Source organism: Nilaparvata lugens, chromosome X (genome assembly GCF_014356525.2).
Source record: "Nilaparvata lugens isolate BPH chromosome X, ASM1435652v1, whole genome shotgun sequence".
In the NCBI taxonomy this organism is placed as follows: Eukaryota; Metazoa; Arthropoda; class Insecta; order Hemiptera; family Delphacidae; genus Nilaparvata; species Nilaparvata lugens.
Window position 1 is genome coordinate 93,953,008 of NC_052518.1, and position 13,697 is coordinate 93,966,704.

The 13,697-nt window shown below is 33.3% G+C and overlaps 1 protein-coding gene and 1 long non-coding RNA gene across 3 annotated transcripts in view; one reads left to right on the forward strand and one right to left on the reverse strand.

The window, feature by feature from the left end:
- The window catches only part of LOC111044752 (WASH complex subunit 4), a 156,063-nt gene that overhangs the window by 34,619 nt on the left and 107,747 nt on the right, over positions 1 to 13,697 (reverse strand). The window lies entirely within an intron of this gene.
- On the forward strand, positions 639 to 6,696 carry LOC111054226. 2 transcript variants are annotated; one of them, XR_002606283.2, is made up of 6 exons: positions 639 to 1,162; positions 2,140 to 2,256; positions 2,970 to 3,118; positions 3,629 to 3,796; positions 5,452 to 5,620; positions 6,436 to 6,696. It is a non-coding gene; the product is annotated as an uncharacterized LOC111054226 (long non-coding RNA). The 2 variants fall into 2 exon arrangements; XR_005573234.1 differs by lacking the exon at positions 639 to 1,162 and adding an exon at positions 1,259 to 1,302.

The window sequence follows — 13,697 nt, forward strand, 5'->3', positions numbered from 1 at the left end:
TAACTTTACTCACGAGAAATATATGTAAAAATGCTTGCTGTCCATCACGTCGGGGTCACCAATATAGGAAATTTATTTGTTGATTTCCTATGTTGATATTGATTTAATGAAACTAGATGAATGATAAAATATTTTTAATGTTGGAATGACAAAATTGAACTCTGGATAAATATTGAAATATAATGTTATAAGTGATAAACAAACTATGCTAGTTGAAAACATCACAGGTGGCAATCATAATTATGATTCGCCACATACAGATACTACATATTAAGACATTATACCGGTATCAGTTATCCTCTTTAAAGGGCAGTGGCAAGCCTTTGCTTTTGCAGGGACCTCCCTTGTTTAGTGAAAATTTTTCTCTTTATATTTTGTATAAATATTATGTCTTCTTCATATTAATGGGAGAAAATATTTAATTTCAAATTTTGATGAAATCATCAAGTACACTCTTCCAACAACTACAAGAACGTCTACTTTTTATTCGAGCAATCAAAAATTTCAAAATGTATGTGCACAAACAAACTGCGCTCAGTAGAAGTCTTATCTAAAAGCTTCTTCTGGCCTTGAGGCTTTCAGTTTCCGTTTGTCGGCTCAGGAATCTCGTGATGCAACGTTACAGATGTGGCTGGAGCACATAACCTATAAATTCCATCAGACTCGACGATTCATTGTATATGAATCGTGGAAATGATAAATAGTAGCAAAAAATTTTCATTAATTTGTCGCTATAAAGTTCATACAACATGAAAAATTCAATAAGTTACCGTATCGAATCTAATCCCAATGAGTTTATAGGTTATGTGCTCCAACCGAGAGTGCTGTGATAATTTGTACGTTGCGTCACGAGCTTCCTTCTTATAGTCTCGAGCTCTCAACAAGCGGTCTTTGCCATTGTTTTTTTAGCAGCTTTTCCATTTTGCAAAAATTCCCTTTTCTTGTGTTAAGCTCTATTTTCTTGAAAAGTGTCTTTTTAGTAACATTATTATTATCAGTAATCTAGTAAAAAAGTGTTGTTATAAATACATTTATTAGTTTCTAGTTGTCAGTTGGAAATCAAATCTCGTTTATTCATGATAAAGTTTTGGTTATGGTGGTATGCTCATCTTATCCAATTCCGGGAACTATTTTTGAACTTTTGGAAAAATTCGGTGTTGAAGTGAGTATTTTAGTTATTAGCTGTGATTATCACAATTGAAAAGTAACTTCAATGAATTTAGCTAGAGGAAATGTGACTGCTTTTTATTAATACCAACATGTTTCAACAAATTGAAATCTCATTCAAGATTTTCATCCTATGTGAGTTGTTTATAAACCACGCTTTTAGAACTGCTTTTAAAAGTTTACTGAAACTTGTCTAAAGTTATATCAAGTTTATTCTTAACTTTTAAACTTGGTAAACTTATATATGGTCATTTCAACTTCTATGAAGTTGAATGGTTTTAGACACTCCGCTTTCAGAAGTTTTTTTGATTTGGAAACTAGTTTACTAGTTACCAATGTGAAATAATTTCTAATGCCGGCCACTAACAATACTTGTAAAACATGCTTGTACAAACATAGCATGTAATTGTAAAACATAATTACAACAAAGCATACTTGTACATACATGTTTTGTACAATCCTGTTTACGTATTAGCATGCTTGACAGACCTCTTGCAGTATCATTAGTTCCCGGCCTATGGGCCTAAGAGAAACTAAAAACAACCACAAAGTAGGAGAAACAACCAAATAGAAAATTATGATGTAAGAAAAGTATCAAATTTGAGGAGAAAACTTCGAGATTAATTAAGAGTCTTTGGTTTATAATTACATACGGTACTGTTGAGGTTATAAAAAACTTATATTCAAGTAAACTTGACTTCAGGTTTTCAAAATCGACCTTTCAACTAAAAATCCCTTTAATTCAACGAAACTTGATTAATATAAACCCTACTTAAGGATTTGCATCTTTGAACAGCTGTAGTCGACTTTCTCGGACTTGAATAATATAGGCTACAGTAATAGTAAACTACCAGCCGTTAATAAAGCTCGACTAGTCATACAGTCCTCGCTTCGAAAATTGACTACATGGGTCGCCAGTCGTGAATCTAGAATTATTTGGATTGTTCCTTTACATTTTGAATTTGCTTACAGATGTCCACTAGGATGAAACCCTTCAGAGGCATTTCTCTCCAAATCCTTGATAAATATTGGAAATACGCGAAATACTCCAACCTGAAAACATGTCAGAAAGTGTACAGATTGGAAGCGGTAAGTAGGCTAGCCTATTCCAAGTCTTTTTAGTAATATTTGATTAGGTTAGCTATTAGGCCTACTGGAGCTAGATTTGCACACAACAGTGACAGTGAAAATATAATTCTCACGAGGTCTTCTTAGACAATTCCCACTCAGCCCGACCGAAGGTGCATGAAACAATTGGAACTTATAGGAATTATATTTTTACTGTCACTGTTGTGTGCGAATCTAGCTTTGAGCTATTAATTTGTTAATATTTGATAAAATTGGTTAGGCTTAACTCCACCGAATAAAGAATATTTTCATTTACAATCCAAATGTTAAAAGTGAATGTGCATTAGTTGAAAGTTGTTCTTTTAATGTGCATTGAATTGTGTCAAGGAATCATATTTTATTTGTAGGTACCTGTTGAGGATATCATCATGTAACTGAATAGACCTTATGTGATTATTATTATTGATAATAGTAATAATATCGAGAGACCTGGCTGGCTCAAGTCTGGTGTCAGAGTTTTCAAGCCGCACCTGATCAATTTCAGGGCCCCTGACATGACCTAACGACTGTTTTAAAGCAACCGGGACCGACGATTTAACTTACTAATTTTATGCTTATTTTTTATATTACTATTATTGTTGATAATGTTTTTACATTTTAGAAGACAATATTATTATTGTCTTCAACATGTTTTAGCTGGCTTTTATATAATGGCCTTTCTTAATTTTTATTAGGGCTAACATGGATCTGGGAGATGATGATTAGTCCAATGGGTGACTGCAAAGTGTTGCCTGTTTCCATAACTTGGTCTTGATCATGACATGATCTTGGCAGTGTCTTCAGCGTCGATGAATTGGAAGATGGCAATAAACGATAAGTATAGGTTAGTTCACTTCAGCATACATCATAATAATAAACCCATTAACATAAGTAACACATGAAAATGACATTCACAAAAAAATAATGGCAGAGAAGATGAGAAATCAGTAACATTCTCTTGTTCGTTAGCAGGAGTATCTGTAGGTTGCGCCTATTTAAAGCTGAAAAATACTCAATTATTCACCAGCTTGCAGCTTTCATTTTACAAAAATTCTATTCTGTCGTGTTGAGCTCTATCTTTAAAAGTGTATTTTTAGTTATCTAATCATTATTTTTATTATCAGAAATCTAATAAAAAAGTGTTTCAAGTTTCCAGTTTGAAATCAAGTCTCGTTTATTCATGTTGAGTTGAAGGATATAGCTATCTCCTCTGTCGTATGGTAGACAAGAGTAGCAACACCAATTTTGATCAAATACTGTCATTTTAATGTGGATTTCACCGTATAGTAATAAATGAATTATGTTCAGCTATACATGTAAGAATCCTTATTAAGCAACACTTGTTCAATTTCAGATAAATGCTCGACGGAGTGGTATTTTTGAAAATCAAGGAACTACCCGAAGTTATTTGTATCAACCTTCACTGAAGGTTTTCACTGGACGGCATCAAAATGTCACATTGTTTCACATCTCCGATCGAAGGACTCTACGTACTTCTGCATGAGGCACTATCTCCATTGTGGTATTTTTTTCTTCTATACTCTCTCCTTGTCTAGAAAGATAATATAAAATAGCCTATTATCGTCAACATTCGAATAGGTACAACAGGTGTATGCCCGAATATTAATTTTCTATTCTTTTTGAAGTCTTATTTAGTTATAGACTTTATAAAACTCTATTAGTTATTTAACATAACTTGGCAAACACATCATTTATCTGAACACATCATTTGTTTGCCAAGCTCCAATCTGGTGAAATTTGTAAGGACTGCAAAATCTCGTACTTCCAAAAATCGATGTGTGTGTGAAACTGGCTTCATACGACTGGACACTTCATTATTGGTAATTTTAGCTAGCACTGTTAAATTGTTTTTCAGCAGTTTTCTCCATTGACAAGTGAAGCTACATACCTGATTTTTTCTTATTATTATTTTTCTCTAATTGTACGGTATAAAGTGATGAGCCTTATCTTCTTTCAACGAACTTTACCATTTTTCCCTTCTCAATCAAAGCTTAACTTTTTGTAATTTTATATACCTAGTCAACTCTAGAAAGACAACAGGCGTGTACCGGGTGTACGCCAATATAAATGTCTGTTGATATCAAGGCTTCATGGCTAAAAGTATGTATCCGTGAAGCCTTGTTCTAATGTGTAGATTTGGGATTCTTTGTAATCTCTCACTAGTCAGTCAACTTCCTTCCATGTAATAATAATGCTGTAAGTTGGTCAGAAGTGTTTGAAAAAATCCTTGGGTTAACGTGTAACCCTTGTAATCTTTAATGTATACCTGATCTGTAGGGCAAATATCCAATACAATGTGTAGCTGATCTCCTTGAGGTTTATTCGAAAATTTCAAATATAGCTTAGATTGTATTTCAGTTTCCTACAGAATTATGCATTTATGCTTCAACTACATGAAAATATGTAATATTATCCACTCCAAGAAGAAATAATAATTGACGACGATGTTCAGATGTTTGAAAATCGAATTTCAATGTCAATTATTTATACATTTTAGAACATCTTAAGGCTGTGCAAAGGCTGAAAATAAACTTTCTATTGGTAATATTTTTCAAAGTTTTTCGATTTGTATATCATGAAGCTATCAAAATAAAAAGGTTTACTCAGGAAAACTTTTTTTTTCCAATCATTACTTTTTGAAATATGAGAGCCTAAAGTTTGAATTTTTGGTACAAAACATTTCAAATTCGGTAAGAGATAAATTCATGAGATTTAGAGGATTGATTCTTCATGTTATTGTTGATCTAGTAAAACTTTTTAAGAAAGTTATTCAATTTACCAAAAATAACTCAACAAAAGTTTTAGTTATTTTTAGCCTTTGTACAGCCTTAATATCTTGAACTATCATAATCCACATAACAATATAATATAATAAACAACGTTGAAAAGTCTTTAGTAAACAAGTAACGAAAAAAGAAACAGCATGTGAGCTTGATAGACAAATATTAATTATAAGAGTTCTATCAGCAAGTTTTCTCACAAATCATCAGATGATATACATTATCACAATCAAAAATATTACATTGGGTATTTTTCAAGCTACTGTGGAATGTTTATAATAACCAAGAAGTAACTACGTTTATCCATACTGATTATTTATTACTTATTTGCAATTGCTTGAGAGAATGATTAATAATTTTTCAACTATGTTTGCAGATTCAGAACTTGTAAAAAACTGAAGCAGCTCTGCACCGTTCGGCTAAGTTTTTCGAATCAGAATAACGGACGGCTCTTTCTCCTCAGTACTGAGGAGTTTCATCATAGGTGAGGAGGATAACATGGTGACTCTCTCACTCTTATAGAAAAGGACAGGAAGATTATGGAGGTGTGTAATCTAGTTTTCATATTTGAAGTTCGACTTTTTCTTACTTGAGCTCCTAATAACATGAACTAGAATGTTTAAAACTTTAATAATTCAATGCATCGTTGGTACACTTTATATTGTTCAGGGATCTTCTCCCCGTGCTCATATTTTAGGACTAATTCACTACTAATCTATTATTGAGACATTGTAATACTGAAATAAAAACACACACATATATCATCAAATTCTACACAGTTTTATTTGGTACATGACCATTGTTTGTGACCACACAGGTCACATTTTCAAGCTGACAGTGACAGTGACTTATGTGGTCACGAAACCATGGTCCTGTACCAAATAAAACTGTAGAATCTGATTATAATATCGTATGTGTGTTTTTATTTCATTCTGGAACGGTTCTGTAACATTGACAGTGTTTCAGTCGAATTTTCATGGTAATAATATTGTTTATGGGAACATTACAAAATAATATCTCCACAATCAAATATTTTATTGAAAACGATTAGGTGTTACCTGTGCTCCGCAAGGGCCTTTCAAAAGCATAAATAGATTGAACTTGATTTTATAGTTCCATGCTGATATTAAAATTAATTACAACTGTGATAATTTACTATAGAAAGACTATTTGGGCTTTCATCTTACGTAAACTTTGTATTACAAAATAAAAAAAATGAGTCTTCAGATTGTGCATGAGATTTGATGAGATTATTAAACATTCATGTGTCTTATTATTATTTGAGACGTATGTGAATTTGCATGCATGTTTTTGAAATGAATTATGGAAAATAATGTTTTGAATAAACATTAATTTGCAGGATTACAAATCGGATGTGCGTTGTAAGGAGAGAAAGGAGGGTGTCAGTTCAGATGACGCTCTTCACGCCCTCATATTTGCAATTGGATAACATCACCAACCCCCTTACTCCATCATCTGGATCATCAGCACAATACCATCATCATCAACATCATAATCATCATCAACAACATCACCATAGGAGAAGGGGTAGGAGAGGAACTGTCTCAATGAGTTTGTACCCAGCGAGTGGGCATACGCAAAATAAATTGATCTTATCACATGAAGGTCTTTCAAATGTTTCTTTTGTAGAAGCTATAAATGAGAAATTTAAGTTTAGAAGGTAGGTAATTCATATGAGAATCCTATTTTAAATGTGTATCCACCATCACTCCCAAGTAATTTATGGAATCGACTTTTACAATTTGTTGGCGCAAACAGTTGAACCCAGTATTTAAACATTGAGGATCCGCATGCATTTTCAATTATAATGAACAATCTCTGGTTGACCTGCTATTGTCGGAGAAATATACTTTGTTTTTTTTTTTCAAGTCAACAGTTAGAATATGATTATCCATTCAATTCTTCATTATTTTAAGCCTTTATTTGCCAATATTTAGGCTTGGAGCCAGGGTTCACCCGAGAACAGTTGTGCTGTATAATTAGCAAATGAAATCTGGGTACAATTTGGTATTGGTAATTTCAGAGCATCATTGAAGTAGATCAAAAATAATACCGGGGACAAAACTTTACCCTGTGGTAGACCAAAACTAGATGAGTAGTCTGTAACTGATGTGCCACTCAAGCTGAATGTTTATTTTCAGTCCTCCTTTTAGAGCTTTTAGTAGGTCAGCAAAATCAACTTGAATCGAAATCTGAACAAGCTCGTTTTGTCAAACGTGAGGGCTTGATTCAAGATTTCGTTCGCATGCATTTAGCTCGAAATGAGTTAATTTCAAGAGTCTGTTTATACATCGTTCAAGTTAGTTTCGAGCTCGAAATTCAGGCTCAAATCAGGCTGGTGCAGCAACCTGAAATCAAGGTCGCGTTGCGAGCTCAATTCAGGCCCGAGATGCACGGTCGAATCAGTTTTGAGATGCAGTCTCGACTCAGGCTTGAAACGCATGCTGGATGCAATAATCCCCTCATTCAAGGCCACCTGGCACACTTTTCACGAAATGCAAGCTCGGTTACATTGTGAGCTCAATTAGAGTCTGATTCAAGCTAGATTTTTAGAGTGAATCAATCCTGATTCAAGGCATACTGCCTTCTTGAAGTAAGCTCGTTCCAGCTTTTAATCATGAATCTGATTCAAGGCCAGTGCAAACCAATATCAATGCTTAATCATAATTCAAATTTCATCCAGAATTTGAAATAAATCTGAAATTCTTATTATTCATGATTCAATTATTCTTACAAACTAATGCTCCAATCCTACTATTGCCTTAATACTCTATTTCTGTACTCAGTGGACATCCACACATTCTATATATAGATGAAATCTATTTATTCAAATTGAAATATTCCTTAAAATTTTCCTGTGAATGGCAAATTACTTATTCATTCTCTCCTGTCAGGGCAGTCTATAAGCTGTCTCTGTAGCTGTATTGATTGAGTCGAGATCGACCTCTGCTAACCAATAACAGCTTGCAGACTGTCCTGAGAAGGAGCAGTGCATGAGTCACTCGCCATTCGATGAATTAAATCAAATCTGTTATACAGCCCTCTATGCTTGCAACACCTCAAATAGAATATAGCTCATTTACAGCTGAGTATACATCTGAGTAACACATCAATTATTACTTTGAATATAGTTTATTTTCTGTAAAGCTTAACTCCAGAGTATATCATTAAGAGTGAAAAATGTAAATAAGAAAACATTTTCAATAAAATGCAATGATTTTTATTGAATATTACAAAAAGTGAACTTTTAATTTATAACTAATTATATATTTTTACTTTGAACAGCTATAGTCCTCGATTTGAGCTTCATGAGGCGTAGTCTCTCTGCTCTTGGTCCTGTAAAATATTACATGTACAGTTTAGTGGGATAACTTAATAGGTTATTATGAGTAAAATATAATTTCTCGGTAATCAATTCTCAGAATGCTGATTATGTAGCTTATCAACTCATACAGAGTGTCCCAAAAATACATACATCAGTACTACCACAACCATGGTACTCTTCCTGTCTGTCTGTCTGTCTGTTTTGTCTTCAAGGTAAAACAAACAGATAATGTCGTTGGAAAAATTCTGAATCATCCATAGTTTTCATGTAATCCGGCATTTAATTTTTTAAGAATAATCACCATATTTATTTAATGGATGAACATTTCCCTTAAAAATTTAATATAGTATCATGTCTACATTAAAATTTTGAATTCGAGTTTTCTGTCAATGTGTATCATGGTAATGTGTATCATGAGTAAAATTCAGAGCTTCAAATTCTCAAGAGAATTTTGCCTGATTTTGTAAAATCCTATAATAAATTACTGAGTTATAGTTATTTTTGTCTTCTAGCTTTGTCTAGGTGTCCTCGAAAAAGCTTTTGGGCAAGGTACCATATAATTCTTGGAGTGATATCCATGCCATTTCAAAAATATGCAAAAAAACTTATAAGTTGGAGACTGTTACACATATAATACTGTAACTTTCAGGATAAGTTATTGGAATATTCTACCTTTTGACATACATATGAATATTTCAACCCCTCTTAAGGGGATGACTTAAGCCTTCATTAGGACATCTCATTTACATTTATGACAGTTTGGCACACTGTCAAACGAGAGGAGGGGAGCATTTCGAGCATCTTTTGAAATGAAATGTAAAAAGTACCAAACAGATTACTAAATAAATAATCAGTTTTCTAATGTGTTTCGTTCATTGAAAAAAGTGTTGTTTTTAGTTTTATTACTTTTATCAATCATTTCTATAAAAACTAAAACTTCAATCAGCCGCCATTTTTGATAAAAGTATCATAGAACATTTTTATTGATGTCATCATTCTTGTTTTAAAAAGGCCTTTAAAATTATGTACCACACAATGGGTGTTTACATTTGAAATATTTGAGTTACAACCCCCCATTTCTTCAAAAACTAAAACTTCAATTAGCCGCCATTTAGGATACAAGTATCATAGAACATTCTTATTGATGCCATCTTTCTTGTTTTAAAAAGACCTTTACAATGATTAACCACACAATGGTTGTTTAAATTTTTAATATTCCAGTTAGAACCCCCAAGTAAACCCCTTATGAGAGGTTGGAACTCAGTTGTACGTTAAAAGATAGAGTATTCTATCAATAACTTATCCTGGAAGTTACAGTATTATATCTACAACAGTCTCCAAATTATTGAAGGGTTCCCATACATATGACTCACTCTGTATATGTGCATATGTATCGTTAGATTTCAAAGGTTGTTGAAAAACTGTGTTTGAAGGAAGTTTCGTCTTTGGGTAGCAGTGATTAGATATTGGATGCAAAAAAGCAAACATGTAGAAGAAATTGGAAAAGAGTATTGAAGCAAGCGGTGAAGTGGACGAAACGATGGATTCTTCTTTGATTCAAGTAATTGATTTGGAATTTTTCCAGTTGTATTGGGACTACTAATTTATGATTATTCCATACTTTTTCATCAATAAAAAAAATCATGGTTAGAAATGATCCGCTAAATAGTTTACGTTGTAATTTTAAACAATAAAAAACTGTTCACTCACCTTCTCAACACCCTTGCTCTGGCTTGTTGAAGCCATTTCGATGTCAGCGGTTTTTATGTATAATTGACGTATAGTCATGACCTCAAAATCACTAAAAACCATATCCGTTGGATAGAGCCTGGGTTTGCTTAATATAGTTTTGATTATCAGTTTTTGTGCTACAAATAATTCAGCAATATGACAGTTGAAACAGCCTCCCCAAAAAACTATGCCATACTGCAGAATTGACTTAACTAGAGCATGATACATCATTTTCAGGTGGTTCTTATTAAGAATTCTGTTAACTTGGTAAAATTTAAAAGATAAATATCTAATTTTTCTACATATGTATTTAATATGAACATCCCATTTAAGGTTTTCATCAATTATGATTCCCAAGTAGGACTTAGTATTATTGACTTTTTTTAATGGTGGGACAATCACAATTACCCAAGTTTAAATTGCACTGAGCATGGAGTCTCAAATCTTGATTCTCGTTGGGCTGCCCTACTCTATTTGCAGAGAAAGTTATGTAATTCGTTTTTTCAATATTTAAACTTGAGGTATTCTTATCTAACCACTTCTTAATTAAAAGCATATTATTTTCAGCTATGGTATGAACTTCATTCCATGAATTACCGTGAAAAATAGCTGCAGTATCATCTGCAAAGGATATCACAGTTGAGTTTAGAAGTCTTAAATTTAAAAAGTCATTCACATAGAGTATGTAAAGGATGGGAGAAAGTACAGTACCTTGAGGAAGACCATAAGAAGTTAAGTTAGTTACACTAGATTGATCATTTATGGTTAGGGACTGGGTTCTATTACTCAGATAGCTTTTGAACAATTTAAGCGAGACTCCTCTGAAACCATAGGACTCCAGTTTATTGAACAAAGTATTATGATGTATTGTATCAAAAGCTTTGCGTATATCCAGGAAGACTGCAATCGTTTTCTTATTGGAGTTTATTTTATCAGATAAAGTATTGACGAATTTTATTAGAGCGTCAGATGTACTTTTACCATTTTGGAAACCGAATTGGTTCTTGTTAATTATTTTTTTAAGATTCAAGAAAGAAACAACTCTTGACTTTATTAGTTTCTCCATTATTTTAGCAAGGTTGCTGATTAGACTAATCGGTCTATAATTACAGGGATTAGTCGGATCACCTTGTTTGAATAGAGGTTTTATTTTGGCTGTTTTGAGGTGCTCGGAAAAATATCCCTCCTCAAAGCATCTATTAAAAATGAAAGCGAGAGGTTGAAATATAAAATTGGCTATTTTCTTCAGCGTAATATTACCTAGACTATCAATACCAGGACTGCAGTTGTTCTTTAGATTTTTAATAGTTGCCTCAACCTCAACTGGGCACGTTGGTCTCATAAAAAACGTGTTATCGATCTGTATTGCAGGAAATCGATCACCGATTATCAGGGATATTGATAGTTTGAGCTTGTAATTTACCCACATTTGTGAAATAATTGTTGAGGGAGTGAGCATCAAGTTCAGTACTCTTGTCCTTGATACTGTCCTCACCTATAACTTCGTTTATGCACTTCCACAACTTCATGCTGTTGTTATTACAATTTTCAATTTTCCTTTTATAGTAGACTTCCTTTGCATGATTTATGATCTTATTCAAACCATTACGATAAACTTTATATTCATTCTTTAAGATATTGTTATTCTGAGTCTAGAATGCATTTTGTCCCGCGTGATTTATTGATTTTATGATGCCTTCAGATATCCAGGGCTTCAGGGGACGAAGTCTGTTAGGTATCTCTTTTACCTCCCTGCATTGATTGATGAGACTGGTCAAACGATCGATAAATTTATCCATAATAGTGTCAATGCTTCCATTCACGGTATAGATTTCTTCCCAATCTTCATTCTTTATGCGTTCCAATAGTGCATGATAGTTGGTTCTAGTTAATGTGTTTATCAATACTTTTCTATTATCCTTATTGATAGGAACCTTCACCAAGTTCAGTACAAACGCGTAGTGGTCAGTTATGGTTGTCCTAAATATAGCTCCTTTAATGGACATAGAATGGTTGCCTGAATTTTTATAAAAAATGTGGTCAATGCAAGAATTTGTTGTGGTTGTTACTCTGGTACACCAGTTATGTAAGACTTATAGCCATTACTATTGAAAATATGCAGATAATCTTGAACAGGAGCACTAGTTGAATGTGTATTTATATTCATGTCTCCCGCCACACATACATTTATTCCATTAGGAATTTTACTGATTTCATTACTCAGACTATTAAGAAAATTATCAATATTTTGATTACTTGGTGATCTATAAACCCCAATCACCTTCACAATAAAATCATCAATTCTTAAGTCAGCACTAACTACATTGGCATCAGTAATATCGAGTGAAACTTCATTGAATCTTATACAATCTTTTATGTACATGCATAATCCATCACATTTATTCTGTTTAGTGTACTTATTTATTGCCGTATATCCAGGAATGTTGAAAATGAACGGCATATCTGCAGTCAACCAGGTCTCCGTTAATATTATAATGTGAATATCAGTTTTCAATTCATTGAGGCAGCAAATAAACTGATCGAAATTAGCATTAAAACTACGTATATTCATAGACATAATATTGAAACACTCAGCATCTTTATTTCTGTCTTCGTGAAAGTAATAGTTCAAATAATCGTCGATTACATCTGTTTCATTTTCTGTTTCTAAAATATTCAGAACTTCTTCAGTGTCACTCATAACTTATATCATCAGGTCCACTTCTCTTTTCCTTGTTCCATTTAACAAGCCCCTCACTATCTATGAATTTAAGTTTCATAATTAGTTTTTCCACAGCATCATCTACTAGACTGGTTGTTAAATACCTGTTAAGGTTGTTAAGTTTCAGTGTGTCTTGACAAAGCGACAATCGCATGGGGCATGCTGTTTTAGATTTCATTCTCCTTGTACTTAATTCTGATTAGAATAACATTTTTATGAGTTAGCCCTTGTGCTTCATGGATTGTGTGAAGTGCAACATCCTCTCTCCACTTTATAGTATCACCCACCATAAGTTTTTCCTCTTGGCTGAATGTTAATATCAAAGTGACGGGTTGTATCAGATGGCATTCCCCATTTCTGTAAGTAGGCAGAATTGAGACAGCTCTTCCATTAAGCGTCGTAATATTTTCATAGACAGTGGAAAGGACAAAACAAACATCGATAGGACATCTACGAGTTACCGTTTGCTTTGTAAAAGGTTCGCAGAATTCTGAAATTTTATGCCATCTTGTGGCATAATTACTTCTCTCAATATAGGGTATTTGGTTTGCGTCACCAACTACAATTATTTCAGAGGCCTTACTCAAGTTAGCAATAAAACCGATGTAACCCGTATGCATAGGTAGAGCTTCATCAATAAAAACTATCGTATGTTTTATTCTGATTATGATTTATTATATATGAGCCAACTGTCCTGTAATCAAGCTTAAGACGATTACAATGTTTTCGACCCTACCTTTCAATGACAGTTCCACGGATTGCTTTAATACCTGCCCGTGTTTGAGTGAGTACTAGATCCTTGCCAGGCTCATGATGCGAGACT